Source organism: Haliotis rufescens, unplaced genomic scaffold, assembly GCF_023055435.1.
Source record: "Haliotis rufescens isolate VD_foot unplaced genomic scaffold, xgHalRufe1.0.p SCAF_3, whole genome shotgun sequence".
In the NCBI taxonomy this organism is placed as follows: Eukaryota; Metazoa; Mollusca; class Gastropoda; order Lepetellida; family Haliotidae; genus Haliotis; species Haliotis rufescens.
The window spans coordinates 66704948-66724573 of NW_025964001.1; the positions used below are offsets into that span (position 1 = coordinate 66704948).

Consider the following 19626-nt stretch of genomic DNA (forward strand, 5'->3'; position numbering starts at 1 on the left):
ACGTGCATGCACGTCGCTATATAAGTGCAATAATCTTGGACGCGACGTTAAACCCCATTTCACCTCACCGCACCTATCTCAAGACAGAGCCACCCAAACCCACCACATCCTCACCCAATGTTACCATATCCCGAGCTATACTGCAAAAATCACCACCATACAAGGTAAACCAAATGAAAACATTAGTGAACTGTATTGAGTACGCCACTCCATGCATTCTGACGATTCTATGGTTACTCCACCCCTTCCTGGTGGCATTTTAATTCGATACCTTTTGAAATAAATCGATCATAGATCCAATTTCTCAAGCGCAATATTGCAACAAGCAGCGGCTTGGAGGCATTGTCGTCAACATCTTTTTACCACTGAATTGATCTGAAAAACGTCACGGCTGATCAACCCCGTTATTGCGCGCCATGGCTTTTAAAACATCTTAGAACCATGGTACAAAAAATAAAAATTCACATGAATATTTAAAAACAAATACTGGAAGCATTCATTGATCGTAAAAGCTGTAGAATGTTTTATACCGAGACAGTCGCGAGCTAAGCAATCTTTAACCACGGATTATGGTGTGCAATACATTGGTAATTGGAGCGGTCCTGGCACGGCGGTGTAAACCATTCAAACAGGCTTGACGACCTACAAAGATCAACATGCATGTAAAACCGACTCGGCATTGATTTCATTGAAAGTGTTATCTCGTCCCGGGGCAGCGTACACAGAAAACCACTGTCAACAGCGGCAGACTAATAATGAGATTTTCACGCAGATACAATTCAGTATTTCTATAAGGGACTCCATAAATCTTTGTTCGGATAAGACGCAGCGAAATACTCACAACCGTCCGAACACTGGACTGAGTCCACTTATGTTGGTCAATAAGGGGATATTCGCTGACCAGTGGTTACCTGTATTGGACCGATCTTGATAGTATGTCTCAAGATTTCTGATTCGGTGTGCGACAAGGCGATCACTGAGAGTGCTCCGCCCTTGACTTTTTATGCTAGGATACGGGCGATAGAGCTACTGACTTCTGCTTAGCAATCAGTGGACTTGTTTGCAGGTGTTGGATTGTATTTAGGTAAATGTCACTACCTTAAGTGAAGAATTTAGAGCGCACTCGGACACCTGTTGAAGTGAAGAAATAAAACACCGAGTGAGGATTGATTTGAAGGAAGGTAAGAGATGTTTATCAACACTATAACTGCACGTCTTTGTCAAAAACAATATTTCTCTAGTCCAACATTTAAACACAACCATAGCATTATAGAGAGCCATAACTTGTGAAAATTGTTTGGACCACTTATCTTTGGTATTTGCTTCTTATATTTGCTCATACATAGATTTAAATAAACATAATAATACTTAATCGTTCCTGTTTTAAGGTCGAAAACGTTGATAAAATACTTTACTTTGAGGAATGGTTCGGATAAGGTTGTCCCAGCCACATAACATTACTTTGTTCCTGTTTTTGAGAGAACTCTTCGACCTAAAATGTGACATCAGTTGGCCAAAAACTTCGCCTTCCGAGTATAAATCACTGAAAACGAAAATTTAACCAATTAAATCGTTCACTTATCCGGAAAATCCCGTTTTCTGAACTAGGATTACCTTATCTTATGACGAGAACGACTAAATAAACATCCTTTGTCAACAAGACTGAGTTTTCCGGGTAAACTGGGTCCCATAGTACGTCAATTCAGTGTACTATGTAGGATGTCAAATTGTTTAATACCCATAAATCAATCAGCCACTCGGGACATTGTAAGCTGACATTTGTGCCAATATTCACGTCTTTACCATGGAACCATAAACATTTAACTGTAAGTGTAAGCATTCTCCTCAATAACACAATTAAAAACTGTATAGCAACCAATGTTACGATGGGACCATTTTTTCCTATCAACGAAATCCAACAAACCGCCAGTGAGAAAAGCCTGTCGTTCTATCTATTGAAGTGTCATGGTTAAAACACGTAATCACATAAAGTATTGATTTCAGGGGAGGGATACAAAAAACCGTTCCGAGTGTAAGTAGCCCCAAATTAAATAATGGCTTAGGATTGAATAAATCAAGACGGAAAATACATAATATCTACCCTTGTGTCAATATTTGTACAGTTTAGTCAACTTTATGCTGTAAGAACGTTCTATGTGGCTTTCCGACAATTTGTGTTGGCTCGGGAAGTATTTGTTGATTTAACTGAATACTTATTATGATCATATGAGGCAGCACATATAATTGCTGCAGCTGGGGTCGTATAGAATTCAGCACACATGGTGATAGTGTGTTAGATAAGGTACCACTCTCTCTACCTGCGAACTGAAATGTTATGAGGCCTGTGAAGTCTACCGGTTAATGATGACTCTAATTACATACAGACAATGTTAAAGTTTGGAACATTGAACTCATTTCAACGTTAACACTTAATTAATTCAATTAATTAATTAATTCATTCATTCATTCATTCATTCATTCATTCATTCATTCATTCGTACTCTTACCTGCTCGGGGGCGGTCGGGTAGCCTAGTGGTTAAAGCGTTCGCTCGTCATGCCGAAGACCCGGGTTCGATTCCCGACATGGGTACAATGTGTGAAGCCCATTTCTTGTGTCCCCCGCCGTGATATTGCTGGAATATTGCTAAAAGCGGCGTAAAACCATACTCACTCACTCACTCTTACCTGCTCGTAAGGATGACAATCTACCGTAGATTGTTCAGCCATCTGAAGACACATGTGCTGGTGCAAGAATTTCCCCAGCCAGATTTCAGCAGCCATCCGTGAACCCGACCTACCTGGTGTTGAAATCAATGACCGTTTCTCTAACTTCAGCTTGTCATCATGTTGTATGTCACTATGTAATTATTTAGCACAATGTAACGTGATACAGTGATGATAGAGATGGAGACACACATGAAGATGCTCTAAACAATCTGGTGTTAACTGCTGGTTCCTGGCTAATTCTACCCTAACAGCCTCATAACAGGAACGCAATTAGCCGTACAGTCCACCATGACCCTGTCTTATATGTGTTAAGATGAGTGAATAAAATTAAAGAGAGAAAATAGTATTTCCATAATCATAACAATCTTGATTAAAAGTCGAGTCCTTATAGGTTGGTTGGTTGGTTGGTTGTTTAACGCCGCACTCAGCAATATTCCAGCTTTATGACGGCGGTCTGTAAATTATCGATTCTGGACCAGACAATACAGTGATTGATATTATGAGCATCGATCCACGCAATTGCGATACGATGACATACATCAACCAAGTCAGCGAGCCTGACCACCCGATCCCGTTAGTCGCCTTTGACGATAAGCATGGTCGCCTTGTACGGCAAGTATTGGTTGCTGAAGACCTATTCTACCACGGATCTTCACGGGTCGAGTCCTTATAGGATCCGACTATGTCATGAGCATGTGGTTATTCTGACACCTAGTATCTTTGACCTTTGACACCTGGTGTCATCCCTGGTTTTCATTGGCCCATTGATACAATTATCACGGCCAGCTCATCCCTTACGCTAAATGGAATCTGCTTCGGCGGATAATCAAGACTGGTTAATCTCTTGCATTGACAATATATATTTATGAATCCTATCAAATACTGATGCTACACAACGGCGTATGTAACAAATAGAAGGATCGTAAGTGAGTCACTATGTAAATAAACATCACAGCGTAAATGATAATGAAAAACCAGGAGGACAAAACGAATATCATTGTTAACATAAATATATAGAGTAAGCTTTCATCACGTTGAGATAGAGGTGAGGTGAGGTGAAATTGGGTTTAACGTCGCGTCTAAGATTATTGCACTTATATAGCGACGTGCATGTACGTGTGTGTGTGTGGCTGCTTGTACTAGTCCGGACTGATGCCGATTTATAGTGCTAGCTCACTGAGATACCATGCCGCAGTTTAACATGAATACCACACTCAGACACAGTATACTGACTCCGAGCCGACCAGTCCTTGTTTTAGCCCCTTAATGTCGAGCGCCAGACAGGGTAACAACAAGTACCATCTTTAAACGTCTTTTGGTATGACGCGGCCGGGGATCGAACCCCGGATCTTCCGCTCTCCGGGCGGACGCTCTACCACAAGACCACGGAGGCGGCACGTTGAGATAGAAGTCACACAATGAACAACATGAGAATTTCGATTTAAACGGAAGAGCCAGGGCATGTGTAAGCTGAAATGCATTACAAATAATAAATTGAGGTCGAAAATATTATAATGATATTAGTTAGAACAGGTATTGTTTAAGTAACACTAGGAACAGGTTAAAACCAATGTGGCTCCACTCTACCATAGATCCGTGAAGATACCGGGGTAGAATAGGTCTTCAGCAACCCATGCTTGCCTTAAAAGGCGACTATGCTTGTCGTAAAAGGCGACTAACGGGATCGGGTGGACAGGGTTGCTGACTTGGTTGATGCATGTCATCGATCCAAATGGCGTTGATCGATGCTCATGATATCAATCACTGGATTCTCTGGTCCAGACTCGATTATTTACAGACCGCCGTCATATAGCTGGAATATTGCTGAGTGGGGCGTTAAACAACAATCCAACCAACCAACCAACCACTCTACCAAATCATTGGTTGATGGGTGGGTGTATGTCTTTATAAACACACACACACACACACACACACACACACACACACACACACACACACACACACACACCAAATGATCGTTGCTTATAAAATTGGCATTTTGTTCTGAGGTTCAATTGGGTGCAAGGGAGAAATGATATAACATGTAACTCCTGATTATTGCTGCGATGAAAAATAACACCAGATTCCTGTCATGGATATCAGGTTACCGATAGCTTAAAAGCACACGGATTGACTCAAATGTCTGCTGATGAGGTTCGTAAATGTAAAAAAACAACTACTGTAGCACCGTGATATTCTCTTTGTCATGATCGTTGTCACGATGGAGACTAATATTAACTCCGAACACGTCAAATCCGGGTCCAGTTGTGCTGCTCGCGTGGTTACGGTAATCTGACGTAAAAACAAACAGCTCATCACTCGTTTGATAGCATATATGTTTACCAAATGAAGGATATTAGGTTCTGGTCGTTCATTATGTATGATTGTGGATCCTCTAAGACATTTCTGCTATCTTCTCGCTGCTTTTTCCGGGGTTAGAACAAGTACGATAAGTGTAAGTATTAATGTTGTGTGAAAACATAATGTTATCATTTTATTAATTATGCATAACTGCGTGACGATAAGAGCCGGAGCACTATAAGTTTATTCAGCTGACATTTCACTTTTATAAAAATATCTTCAGATTTCCGTGGTATGATGTTTTTAAATATCATATTTAAACTCCCGGACAGAAGAATGTATACAGTCATGTTTGATGGCGGCTAGAAATGAAACGAGAAATGGTTATTCGATGGGGATATATTTGATAGGTATGATCATATCGACGAGTATTTTACAACAGGTCAGCCAAGAAGCGTTTTTGTAATTTTTGTTTGTTTTGTATTGTTTGTTGAATAACGCCGCACTCAGCAATATCCCAGCTATATGACAGCGGTCTGTAAATAATCGAGTCTGGACCAGACAATCCAGTTATTGACATCATGAGCATCGATTCACGCAATTGGGATACGATGACATGCATCAACCAAGTCAGCGAGCCTGATCACCCGATCCCGTTAGTCGCCCCGTACGACAAGCATTGTTTGCTGAAGACCTTTTCCAACCCGGATCTTCACGGGTCTGTAATTTATTGGTCAAATCCAATTTTCAAGTGCATGCTTTCTTTGACCCTGAAGTTTATGTCATGTTCTCCAATCCTGTCATTCACGGCAAGGGGTAGCCCTGAAACGTGTATGTGCATGAAGTTGTCATCCACAATACACCTTGTCATCTTACATCCAAATTCAAAATGCTTATAAACCCATGACTTTAACAAACAATGTATACAATCGATCAAAATGGAGATACAGGTAAATAATACCCTACATTAATACAATGACAACCGTTTTCTTGTGTCTGTTTTTATATTCTGTACATATGTTCGGAGACATTGCAACGTCAACACCCACAAACTTGAACAATGCGAAATATGCAGGAGTTGTTGGGGGGCATCCGGGTACATTCATGTGTAATCACATTCTCACAAATATCCTGATTTCTACCAAGATACTACCCCATTGTGTACTGGCACCGAGAACGAGGTCAGCTTGTAGGTAATCAACAGGTTGTGCTTGTTCCTCAAAGAATGCCCGATTCACTGATATAGACCATGCCAGTGTGAAAAGAACCTGTTGCCGCTATGGTTCAATAGTGTCTGTGCATGTCAGAGACGGATATTTACAAACACTTCTTAACTATAGCTAGGTTACAAATATATTTCTCCCCGATAAGATCCGGGGTAGAATAGGTCTTCAGCAACCAATGCTTGCCGTAAAAGGCGACTATGCTTGTCGTAAAAGGCGACTAACGGGATCGGGTGGTCAGGTTCGCTGACTTGGTTGATGCATGTCATCGTATCCCAGTTGCGTGGATCGATGCTCATGATATTAATCACTGGATTGTCTGGTCCAGACTCGATCATTTACCGACCGCTGTCATATAGCTGGAATATTGCTGAGTGCGGCGTTAAACAACAAACCAACCAACGACAAGGAATGTTATGGATAACAACGTCGTTATTATATATACACGTTTCAGGGCTGCGTCTTGCCCTACATCAGGCCCTGAAACGTGTATATATAATAAAGACGCTGTTATCCTTACCGCTCCTTGTCGAACTAAATGCATTAAAATAAACGATAAAAAGTAAGCCTACTAAATTTCGCACTATGTTTACATATACTGAAAAGGAAAGAAAATGCCAAAAAAAACTTTTAAGGATTAAATAATATACTTCCCTATGTTTTTTTATGTCCATATTGAACTGTAATGAAAAAAATGAACTATTTGCGTGTCTGGACTTTCAACTATGTAGAGCGAGGATATGGGTGGGGTTTAACGCTACTTTGTACAGTGTGTCTGTCATAGGACGGCGTGTGAGATTGACGGGAAGGACACCCAACAATCATGAATGAATTACCCAGATAAACATAATAATAAAGTACAGTAAACTACGGTTATAACGAACTCAAAGGGACTACTACTTTTAGTTCGTTATAACCGTAGCTCGTTATAAGCATATATGCAGGATAAGTACAGCAAATAGTCGGGACCAAAAAAGTAAGTTCGTTATATCCGTCAGTTCGTTATAAGCGTGTTCGTTATAACCGTATTTTACTGTACTATCAATGAGGCTGACCTGGCAACACACGTCCACAGGAGAGAGGCTTGCCGTAAGCCCATACCCCAACAGAAGCCAGTTTTAAAGTCAGTGTGAGGGAGCTTACATTCCCCGCAGCGGTAAACTAATGGAAGCTGTCTCCTGTATAAAATTTGAACTTCAGTGGGGAATTCATCATTTACGTATGGACATGTTTAGAATGGATGTTTAGCAAGACTAGCAACAAGATGAATATTTGACGAAGTGAACTATCTTCCCCCTCAATCATTCATGAATGTAAATGTGCCCGCGTTGCACAGTTGGACAAGTCACTCTGGGCGTGAGTGTTGCACGACTGCTAGGTAGAAAGACGTACATGTGAGCAGTGTGTTCTGGCAACTGTCGGGTTGGATGTGAACAGTATCTACCCTACCCTAGTGTTGGTAAGTTGAGAAATTGTAGTCTAGTTATCACCTTGCAGAGATTGTCGCTTTCTTTGTATTTTAACTCTTGGGACAGACATACGAATATGTCTAGTCGGACCGTATGGTCGCTAGTGTTGTTTGTTTGTTTTTTAACGCCGCACAGAGCAATATGTCGAAAGGGTACAGGTTGATTATAATATGACACAAAGTACACCGGGACCGAGTGGCCAATGTTCCCGGGTGCGATGACCCGTTCTGTCACTTACACATTGTCACTTACACATGTCGATGATCTGGCTCCTCTCCTTGACTAACCATGTCAGTCAGGTTTTGTAGATTTTATTTGTTTGTTTGTTGTTTAACGCCGCACTCAGCAATATTTCAGCTAAATGACAGCGGTCTGTAAATAATCGAATCTGGACAAGACAATCCAGTGATTGACATCACGAGCATCGAATCACGCAATTGGGATACGATGACGTGCATCAACCAAGTCAGGGAGTCTGACCACCCGATCCCGTTAGTCTCCTATTACGACATGTAGTCGCCTTTTAAGGCAAGCATGGGTTGCTGAAGACCTATTCTACCCCGGATCTTTACGGTTCGTCTCTAGTGTAATCATGGGGACAGGCCATTTTTCGGGTTGAGACTTGGGGTGGGTGGGTGTGCGGGCGGGCGGGTGTTGGGGTAGGAGGTGATGTATGGTCTTTGGATTTTTGTTAGAAACAGAATATAAATATTCACTGCTTCAAGTCAGACAAGAAAATGAATGTAGCTGAAAAGACGAGACAGACGATTTCTTTTCACAGCACATTTTTAGAAAAAAAGAACTCACTCACTCACATCGCCACTCACTCACTCTATTTCCTCCCACGCCATTCATCAAAACACAATCTTTTGTTGTGACTATACCCAATATATTTGCTATTTTGCTATATTACACCGAATCCTCGCTTATCCGGACATACCGTTCGCTGACTCGTGGTTATGTGTTTTAATAGACATCCAAAAAAGCACGCATACGAAATAACGGGGGTTTCGCTTGTTTCAGGTGAACAATTTACTTGCCTTTGCATGTGTTTGTGACGGGCGCCACCGGTGGTGCAGGATACGCTCACCTTTTCGCGAACTACTGGTTTCATCACTATTTGATAGTGATTCATAAACACATGCTCATGATTTAGTAGGACTCGTACTATCGACTCTGGAGATTATCTGTTGGATATATAAAAAGGGTCTTTTCTTGATATTATTGTTGTAAACCAATACTTAACCAGCAGGCTGTCACTCGGCGATCCCCGAATCTCATATATAAGGAGCTTCATATCTCCATGGGATTAAAGCCTAATTTACTTTGCCGAGGAAGTGGTTTTACTAAGCTGCGTTATTTTCTTGAGAGGTTTATATCAATTAATCGAACACTTTGATCGATTTACCGTGGTAAGTATCTGTGTACCATAGAGAGTTATTACTGATAACCTATTTCACAGATGTCAATCAATATTTGTGGTGTAAACAAACAAGACAATTTTATGACCATGTTTAGCTGACAGATACAATGTATGGCAAACGTGAAGGTACACGAGCATGTCAAAGTTCACGGTCCTTTCTGTGTTGGGAAAACTTGATGTGTGCATGTGTGACCCTAAAAAATAATAATATTGAAACAATCAGTTACAACCATGCATATCACGACTGACCTCAGATGATACCACCAATAAGAGCTTTAGATAATTATATGGTTGGAGATGCTTCTTATATACATGTGCTAAAAATGTACTAAAGGACCGATTGGAGTCTAAATAATGTTTTTTTGCAACAATGTATTTTTAATGGAAAGCCATTTTGTTTTGTTTCAACAGTCTGCAAAATAATTTTTTTAAAGAATCTTCTGCGACAACGTTGACTTAATAATGAATGTTTTATAACTTACACAAACATAAAACACTCTTTCTTAGACTACAGATACTTAAGTTTTTAGACAATCAATATAAAAATGTCAGTGCAGCAAGTTTATAACTGCGCGTCATTGTCTCTCAACTACTCCCAGCGGAATGCGAACCAAACATCCTTTGTTCGTAGTTAGTGCAGCTTTCTATGCAACTTTGTGGCAGCTCAATAGTTTGCTTAGGTCGATATTTGTCCCCCATTATAAACGACATGCATTTGACGTTTCAGGATGAATTGGGTTTGAATTCCAACTTTCTGTATGTGTTGATACGGATGGAATGTTGCAATAGATTATCTTAATTATGAGTTTTATAAATTTTTATCACAGGCTACTATAAAATAGATCTTGTACATGCCATATAAATATTAACATGCTTAAACCCTTCCTTTAGATGTCAGTGTAAAAGCATATATTTAGTATGGTTTCTTAATACGCCAACCGTATTTCGTAAGACGTGGGGAGTTCTATGAGACGATATGAGAAATTGTTAATATTTGTATTATTTGGGGGCACGGGTGGCCCAGTCTACCCTGTGTATCAGTGAGGTAGATGTGTGTATTACATTCCCTGCATTGTTCAGTGAGTTGGCTTCTGGCGTTCATAGGTTCAAGTTGTAAATTAATATCTCTCTCTAAGTGACAGAAAAAAATGAACTAGAACAGTATAGTGAAGAATAGATTAGAAGTAGTTGAGAGTTATCCACTGACATTGTAAACATACGCTAATTAAACAGCAACTTCACATTAAGTTTCAAATTAATTTCATTTTATCTTATTACAATTTTCATTGCTCATTACCTTATTAGGGGATTTCGAGGGCACGGGTGACCCAGTCGTCTAAGGCGCCGCGATTCGCTTTGCAGAGTTGCGTCCCTTGGGCACGCCAGAAACCTATGATTGTGGGTTCGAATCCTGGTTCGCCCCGATTATGTTTCTAGGTTTGTCAGCTGCATACCCGAGCTTGGGTTTTACCAATGTGGTAAACGTCTGAGATCGGCATCACTTTCCTCCCACAGCAAGCTGACACGCCGTGATATAACTGGAATACTGTTAAAAGCGGCGTTAAACCCAACTCACTTACTATTTGTATGTTTATGTTGAAGATATTTTGAACAGTAAAACTCAATCTAAATCCAAACACATGCATGCACCTGTAAACCTAAGCAAATAGCAACTCTGTTTTCTTCGGAAATGTACTAGGCTCAACAGTTTCTTGAGAGTCATGCACAATACTTTCACGGAGGTGAAGCAGTTCTTCCATGGTGTAACTATTTACGAGTAAACAAGCGCTTGTCGCCGTCCGTCGTGCCATGAGAATGTTACATAACTCTGTGTGTGCTGTTTATAGAGGGGATAAGTTTTAAGTACCGTGTTTAACTTTCTTATTGTAATTACACTTTATAGTGTATGTTAGTGTTGCATGAAGTAACCGTTGTCATTGGAACCCGTCATAAAGGTCTGACTTATGTCGCATATAGTATGAACTAACAGAGAATGTTTTCAGAAGGACTAACACTCTACAAGCGTGTTATTGTACGTCCAATGTTGTAGTACATCCTGCCATTTGGATCAGTGTCGGGTCTGTGTTGTGTCAGTTTTGGGTCATTGTTGGGTCAGTGTTGGGTCAGTGTTGGGTCAGTGTTGGGCAGTATAATGAGTATTCAAGCTACATATCAACTTACAACCAATAGCTATTGGCGCCCACAATAGAAAACAGGGTGCTCTTACAAAAGAAAATAATGAGCGAGGTGTGTTTAACGCCGCTTTTAACAGTATTCCAGTTATATCGCGGCGTGTCAGCTTAATATGGGAGGAAAGCCAGAAATGATGCAGGTCTCAGACGTTTACCACTTCGGTGAAACCCACGAGCACAGGTATGGTGCTGACAAACCTAGAAACATAATCGGGGCGAACCGGGATTCGAACCCACAATCATAGGTTTCTGGCGTGCCCAAGGGACGCAACTCTGCACAGCGAATTGCGGCGCCTTAGACTGCAGAGCAAAAGAAAGTATACACGTATGTTTGAAGGTGGCTAAAATTGAAACAAACAAGAAAAGGTTATTCGATAGTAATGGATTTGACACGGGTATCTTACATGTGTTTTGGACCTTAATTTTTTGTGTGTTTCGGCGACTGTTTTGTTTCAGCCTATTTACCTTGATAATATAACGTTTGAGTGAGTGAGTTGGGTTTAACACCGCTTTTAACAGTATTCCAGTTATATCGCGGCGTGTCAGCTTAATGTTGGAGGAAAGCCCGATGTGATGCAGGTCTCAGACGTTAACCGCTTCGGTGAAACCCACGAGCACGGGTATGGTGCTGACAAACCTAGAAACATAATCGGGGTGAACCGGGATTCGAACCCACAATCATAGGTTTCTGGCGTGCCCAAGGGACGCAACTCTGCACAGCGTATCGCGACGCCTTAGACGACTTGGCCACCCGTGCCCCCCATATAACGTTTGAATTTCTTTTGGTCAAATCCAATTCTCAAGCGTATACTTTTTTCGCCCGGCACTCTAGTATAGGTTTTATTATACTATTCACTATGTTACAATTTAATTTTGGTTGAAAGCGACATTAAACATAAGGTCACACACTCATATGAATTTATATTATATTTTTATATATTTATATTATATATTTATATATTATCCCCTGTTCTGGTAAAATACCCCTCTCTCTCGAGGACGTTGAACATTACACCAAATTCATACCTCTGTAAGATTGGTAGCGTGGGAATTCCTAGCGTGTGCTGTCGTCATACGTATGGAATGTTTCGTAAATGCGACGTAAAATATCATTATCTTACTTATTTTCTCCGTTCCATATCTATTCATGGAATTTAGCATGGGCTCTACAAACGATCGGTTCATTTACAGAACAAACAGATCTTTCAGATCGTCAGATCAGATCTTTCAGCTGAATGTGTAACTTTATAAATTTGGACTTACGGTCGAATTTGCTTCCCCGGACAATTTGAAATCCGTTCCACATTTTGGACACTTGCAAACAGCCCAGCACGGCTTGAAAGGAGGCTTTTTAACTTATGCAATGTATTTTATGTTTGGTTTTGTAAACAGCATTGCATGAAACCCGTTACGGAATAATGGACATTCTACCAGTACTCAAACCTCATGACTATGAATATGAAACAACCCTCCTCTGACAATACCACTGCGCTAAATTGCCATGCTCTACTTTGGAAGACAATGTCCCTAACACGGGAAACTGGGTTACTTCATTGACGTTGCCGGCAATGACGCCGAGGGCTATAGAGAACCGACGTTATATAATAATAGAACTATTTTCAAAGGAATATGAACGACGCATTACTTCGCCAATAAAACCTAATCGCAGCGCCATTAGCGTGAAAACCATTTTGACATGTCAAGACGATGTGCAAAGACTCAGCATGTATGATTGAGCTGTGTGCACTGAACGAGAGCGAGGCTATGTGGGAGACGTGAAACCCAGGTCACCTTGACCTTCCTTGACTCAGCTACCACATGGCTATAATGGCTACAAGAGACTGATATACATAATGCTGAATTATATATTATATTTTGTCTTACACACAAAATAATATATAGATTTGAGCTTCATATCAGTCATTTCAAGACCTACTATGCATACTCAATGAAAAAGAAAAAAACCTTTACTTTTTAAGCCTGTGATTTATGGGCACTTCATCTTAACGACGCCACTTTTGTTGATTGTTTAGTTGGCGTGCAAAGTCTGTGGGAATTCCGGCCAGAAAAGATCCCCAGTAATTCATGTTCATGTGTGTCAGGGCCGCGCACAATGAGGATTGTATGGCTACAATGTACCGGGGATGCGCGTATTTAAACCCAGGGCTCAATATCACATTTCAGGACGAACATTTCATCCAAAATTAAGGGGGCGGCCGGGTGGTTAAAGCGTTCGCTCGTCACGCCGAAGACCCGGGTGCGATTCCCGACATGGATACAATGTGTGAAGTCCATTTTTGGTGTTCCCCGCCATGATATTGCTAGAATGTTGCTAAAAGCGGCGTAAAACCATACTCACTCACTCAATATTAAGACGTAGGCTTAATTGCAGAAAATATGCAAACACGACTATAGACTTTATTTCATTCAACTTTAATAAATCATTTTCAAATTGTAAAACACTAATGCTCCACTTAAATACCATGCTATACCAAGTATACTAAACACTGTCCTATACCCGGTATAATAAACACCCATATACCCGGTATAATAAACACTTTCATTTTCCAGGTATAATAAACACTGTCATATACCCGGTATAATAAACACTGTCATATACCCGATGTAATAAACACCCATATACCCGGTATAATAAACTTTCATTTTCCAGGTATAATAAACACGGCCCTATACCCGTATAATAAACACTGTCATATACCCGGTGTAATAAACACTGTCATATACCCAGTATAATAAACACTGTCATATACCCGGTGTAATAAACACCCATATTCTGGTGTAATAAACACTGTCATATACCCAGTATAATAAACACCCATATACCCGGTATAATAAACACTTTCATTTTCCAGGTACAATAAACACTGTCCTATACCCGTATAATAAACACTGTCCTATACCCGGTATAATAAAGACTGTCATATACCCGATGTAATAAACACTCATATACCCGGTATAATAAACTTTATTTTTCCAGGTATAATAAACACCTTTCCTATACCCGTATAATAAACACTGTCATATAACCGGTGTAATAAACACTGTCATATACCCAGTATAATAAACACTGTCATATACCCGGTGTAATAAACACCCATATACCCGGTGTAATAAACACTATCATATACCCGGTATAATAAACACTGTAATATTCCCCGTGTAATAAACACTGTCATATACCCAGTATAATAAACACTGTCCTATACCCGGTATAAAAAACAGTCCTATCCCCGGTATAATAAACACCCATTTACCCGGTATAATAAACACCCATATACCAGGTATAATAAACACTGTCCTATACCCGGTATATTGCTGATATGAGGAGAAGTCAAGAGCCACTCACTCATCATAAGAGATAAACTATATTTTATCACGAATGAACACGTGTTTGTCGCCAGGTACCCAGTGAACTTTCAGTCAATGATGACGTTCTAACCATAATATCATTAATGAAAGGAGCAGTAGCAGTAGTAGTGTTCCATCAACACGAATGTGAATATAAATGTACAATATGTAGTCTACATGATGAATTTATATACTCTTTAAAAAAAGTAGGGGATCATGTCAATACCAAGTATTTGAACAATGAACAAGTGTAGCGCAGTGTTATCCTTCTAATCGGAGTAAAAACGATGTTATGGTAGTGATTTTTCCAGAGTACACGATAGAATGACGATATAATACACATTGGATTATTGAGGATGTAACGGCTGAGACTTTAACACCATCTAATTGCGTTGTTTGTTTATGAAAGGCTCTAACGGTACACCGTATCACGTGCGTGCATTATTCATTGGAGATCTACTCCATCATATAAGTTAGCAGGATTTTCAATGTGCAGCTGACTTCCACGTGTGATGTATTGACGACTGTGTAAGGCGAGGAACATGTCCCGCAAGATCGTCAAGACAACCTTGGCCTTGTCAATTACAACTGACTTCAAAGGCTTCATTAAAAATATCGCTTACATCGCGAACCACTTTGCATTGGTAAGTTTTATCACACATATCTACTACCGGCCTTCACCTTTACAAACTGCATGTATGTAGGTCAAAATATATCACTAGCTGTGTAAGCATTAGCAATTAAAATGATCAGAATTGACTGGATAAACGAGGTTTCTTTATTCCTTTAATTTCTTACTCGAAATTGTCCGGATAAACGAAAACAAATATTGGAGAAAGAAAAAGTACGAAACTGAAGGTTTTTACAGGGACCTATCATGTGACCGAGTGAATGTTGTTTAACGCCGTTTGAATCAAGCCTGAACAAGATAAACCAGTGGTCGATATCATGAGAACCGTCCCAATCCGTCGGGTAATTAATGACCGATAAACCATTTTAGTCACCTATTACGACAAGCATATGCGACTCGTGAAGATCCGGGGTAGAATAGGTCTTCAGCGGTATGGACCCCGGATCTTCACGTGCCAATCGTAACTGGACAAAGTGCTTTGCAGCGACACAAAACTATATATGAATTGGGTAGGGTAGGACAGGACATGCTTACCCTTTTCGCGAACACCTGGTGTCATCACTGATTATCCAGTATCCATTTATATAATTTCCATCCGTGAAGATCCGGTTAGAATAGGTCTTCAGCAACCCATGCTTGCCGAAAAAGGCGACTATGCTTGTCGTAAGACACGACTAACGGGATCGGGTGGTCATGTCATCGTATCCGGTGCGTGGATCAACACTCATAATATCAATCACTGGATTTTCTGGTCCAGACTCGATTATTTACAGACCGCCGTCATATAGCTGGAATATTGCTGAGTGCGGCGTTAAACAAACAAACAAACAAACAAACAAACAAACGCCCACTGGCATCTATAAGAGACACTTATTATTTGATGTTGACATTATATGTAAAGAGAGTATCATGAAGATATCGTCTTAACAAGTACAACAAGGACTGTGCCTATGTAAGACGACACGCACGCGGCCTGTCATGCGCATATCGATCACCCGTGCGTCAGTTCATTACAGGATGCTGTTCCTGACGACGTAAGCACAACACACGATATGCATGAAATGTGCTTCATGTCGACGGTCGCATGTTACGACAACACTGATGAAATGTTAATATCAACCAAATGCCATCAATCGATCACTGTTCTTAAGACAGAAATAGACACGTTTGGTCTTACAGAGAGAATATAACAGTCATGTCATGTCGATAAAGGAAGGATTGTTCTTCAATACAACTCACACAGGTACGCCATGCAACTCATAGATATACAACGGATATGTCATGCAACATGTCACTTATATATTATACAACATGTCACTTATATGTCATACAACATGTCACCTATATGTCATACAGCATGCCACTTATATGTCATACAATATGTCACTTATATGTCATACAACATGTCACTTATATATCATACAACATGTCACCTATATGTCATACAATGTCACTTATATGTCATACAACATGTCACTTATATATCATACAACATGTCACTTATATGTCATACAACATGTCACCTATATCATACAACAGGTCGCTTATATATCATACAATATGCCACTTATATGTCATACAACATGTCACTTATATGTCATACAACATGTCACTTATATATCATACAACATGTCACGTATATGTCACCTATATGTCATACAACATGTCACTTATATGTCATACAACATGTCATCTATATCATACAACAGGTCACTTGTATATCATACAATATGTCACTTATATGTCATACAACATGTCACTTATATGTCATACAACATGTCACTTATATATCATACAACATGTCATCTATATGTCATACAATATGTCACTTATATGTCATACAACATGTCACTTATATATCATACAGCATGTCACGTATATGTCATACAATATGTCACCTATATGTCATACAACATGTCACTTATATGTCATACAACATGTCATCTATATCATACAACAGGTCACTTATATATCATACAATAGGTCACTTATATGTCATACAACATGTCACTTATATATTATACAACATGTCACTTATATATCATACAACATGTCACTTATATGTCATGCAACATGTCACTTATATAGCATACAACATGTCACTTATATGTCATACAACATGTCACTTATATGTCATGCAACATAACACTTATATATCATACAACATGTCACTTATATGTCATGCAGCATGTCACTTATATGTCATGCAACATGTCACCTATATGTCATACAAGATGTCACTTATATATCATACAACATGTCACTTATATATTATACAACATGTCACTTATATGTCATACAACATGTCACTTATATGTCATGCAACATGTCACCTATATGTCATACACCATGTCACTTATATGTCATGCACCATGTCACTTATATGTCATACAACATGTCACTTATATGTCATGCACCATGTCACTTATATGTCATACAACATGTCACCTATATGTCATACAGCATGCCACTTATATGTCATACAATATGTCACTTATATGTCATACAGCATGCCACTTATATATCATACAATATGTCACCTATATGTCATACAACATGCCACTTATATATCATACAATATGTCACTTATATGTCATACAGCATGCCACTTATATGTCATACAATATGTCACCTATATGCCATACAGCATGCCACTTATATATCATACAGCATGCCACTTATATTTCATACAATATGTCACTTATATGTCATACAACATGTCACTTATATATCATACAACATGTCACCTATATGTCATACAATGTCACTTATATGTCATACAACATGTCACTTATATATCATACAACATGTCACTTATATGTCATACAACATGTCACCTATATCATACAACAGGTCGGTTATATATCATACAATATGTCACTTATATGTCATACAACATGTCACTTATATGTCATACAACATGTCACTTATATATCATACAACATGTCACGTATATGTCATACAATATGTCACCTATATGTCATACAACATGTCACTTATATGTCATACAACATGTCATCTATATCATACAACAGGTCACTTATATATCATACAATATGTCACTTATATGTCATACAACATGTCACTTATATGTCATACAACATGTCACTTATATGTCATACAACATGTCACTTATATATCATACAACATGTCACGTATATGTCATACAATATGTCACCTTTATGTCATACAACATGTCACTTATATGTCATACAACATGTCACTTATATATTATACAACATGTCACTTATATATCATACAACATGTCACTTATATGTCATGCAACATGTCACTTATATATCATACAACATGTCACTTATATGTCATACAACATGTCACTTATATGTCATGCAACATGTCACTTATATATCATACAACATGTCACTTATATGTCATGCAGCATGTCACTTATATGTCATGCAACATGTCACTTATATATTATACAACATGTCACTTATATGTCATACAACATGTCACTTATATGTCATGCAACATGTCACTTATATGTCATACAACATGTCACTTATATGTCATGCACCATGTCACTTATATGTCATACAACATGTCACTTATATGTCATACAACATGTCACTTTTATATCATACAACATGTCACTTATATGTCATACAACATGTCACTTATATATTATACAACATGTCACTTTTATATCATACAACATGTCACCTATATGTCATACAACATGTCACTTATATATCATACAACATGTCACTTATATACCATACACGTTACGTATATGTCATACAATATCTCACTTACGTATCATACAACATGTCACGTATATTTCATACATGTCACTTATATATCATACATGTCACGTATGTCATTCATGTGACTTATATATCATACATGTCACTTATATATCATACAACACGTCACTTATATATCATACATGTCACCCATGCATAATAATTCATGTTATACAGCTGATATGTCATACAACCATTGTCATACAACTATGCCAAATAACCGTCATACAGGTAATATGTCATAGACATTATGTCATACAGCCATGTCATACAACATATCATGCAACTCTTGTCATGCAAACAAACTCCAGGTGGTGCGTTTATATGCGTGCGTACGTGCGTGCGTGCGTGCTTGCGTTATAAATGCATCCGTTGTCGTGAATATTCTTCAGAAGGATCGCCATCACATATACACTGTATCGGTAAAGTTTTAAGTGGTACTCGTACACAAACTGTAGGATAACGATGCGTCAATCATTACTGAAGTGTCGAATGCTACGTTGTCCAAAGGTAAATTGGGATT

The 19626-nt window shown here is 39.1% G+C and overlaps 1 protein-coding gene across 3 annotated transcripts in view; it reads left to right on the top strand.

Moving 5' to 3' along the window:
* Nucleotides 1-558: 558 nt before the first annotated feature.
* LOC124151493 overlaps nucleotides 559-19626 on the top strand; it is a 46292-nt gene continuing 27224 nt past the window's right edge. Inside the window, exon 1 of one of the 3 annotated variants that reach the window (XM_046523993.2) lies at nucleotides 559-1181. The gene's annotated coding sequence lies outside the window, so the exon portion shown is untranslated. Of the gene's footprint in view, nucleotides 1182-5086; nucleotides 5184-7378; nucleotides 7712-19626 lie in introns of those variants that run through there. The other 2 variants (XM_046523997.2, XM_046523995.2) reach the window with 2 other exon arrangements.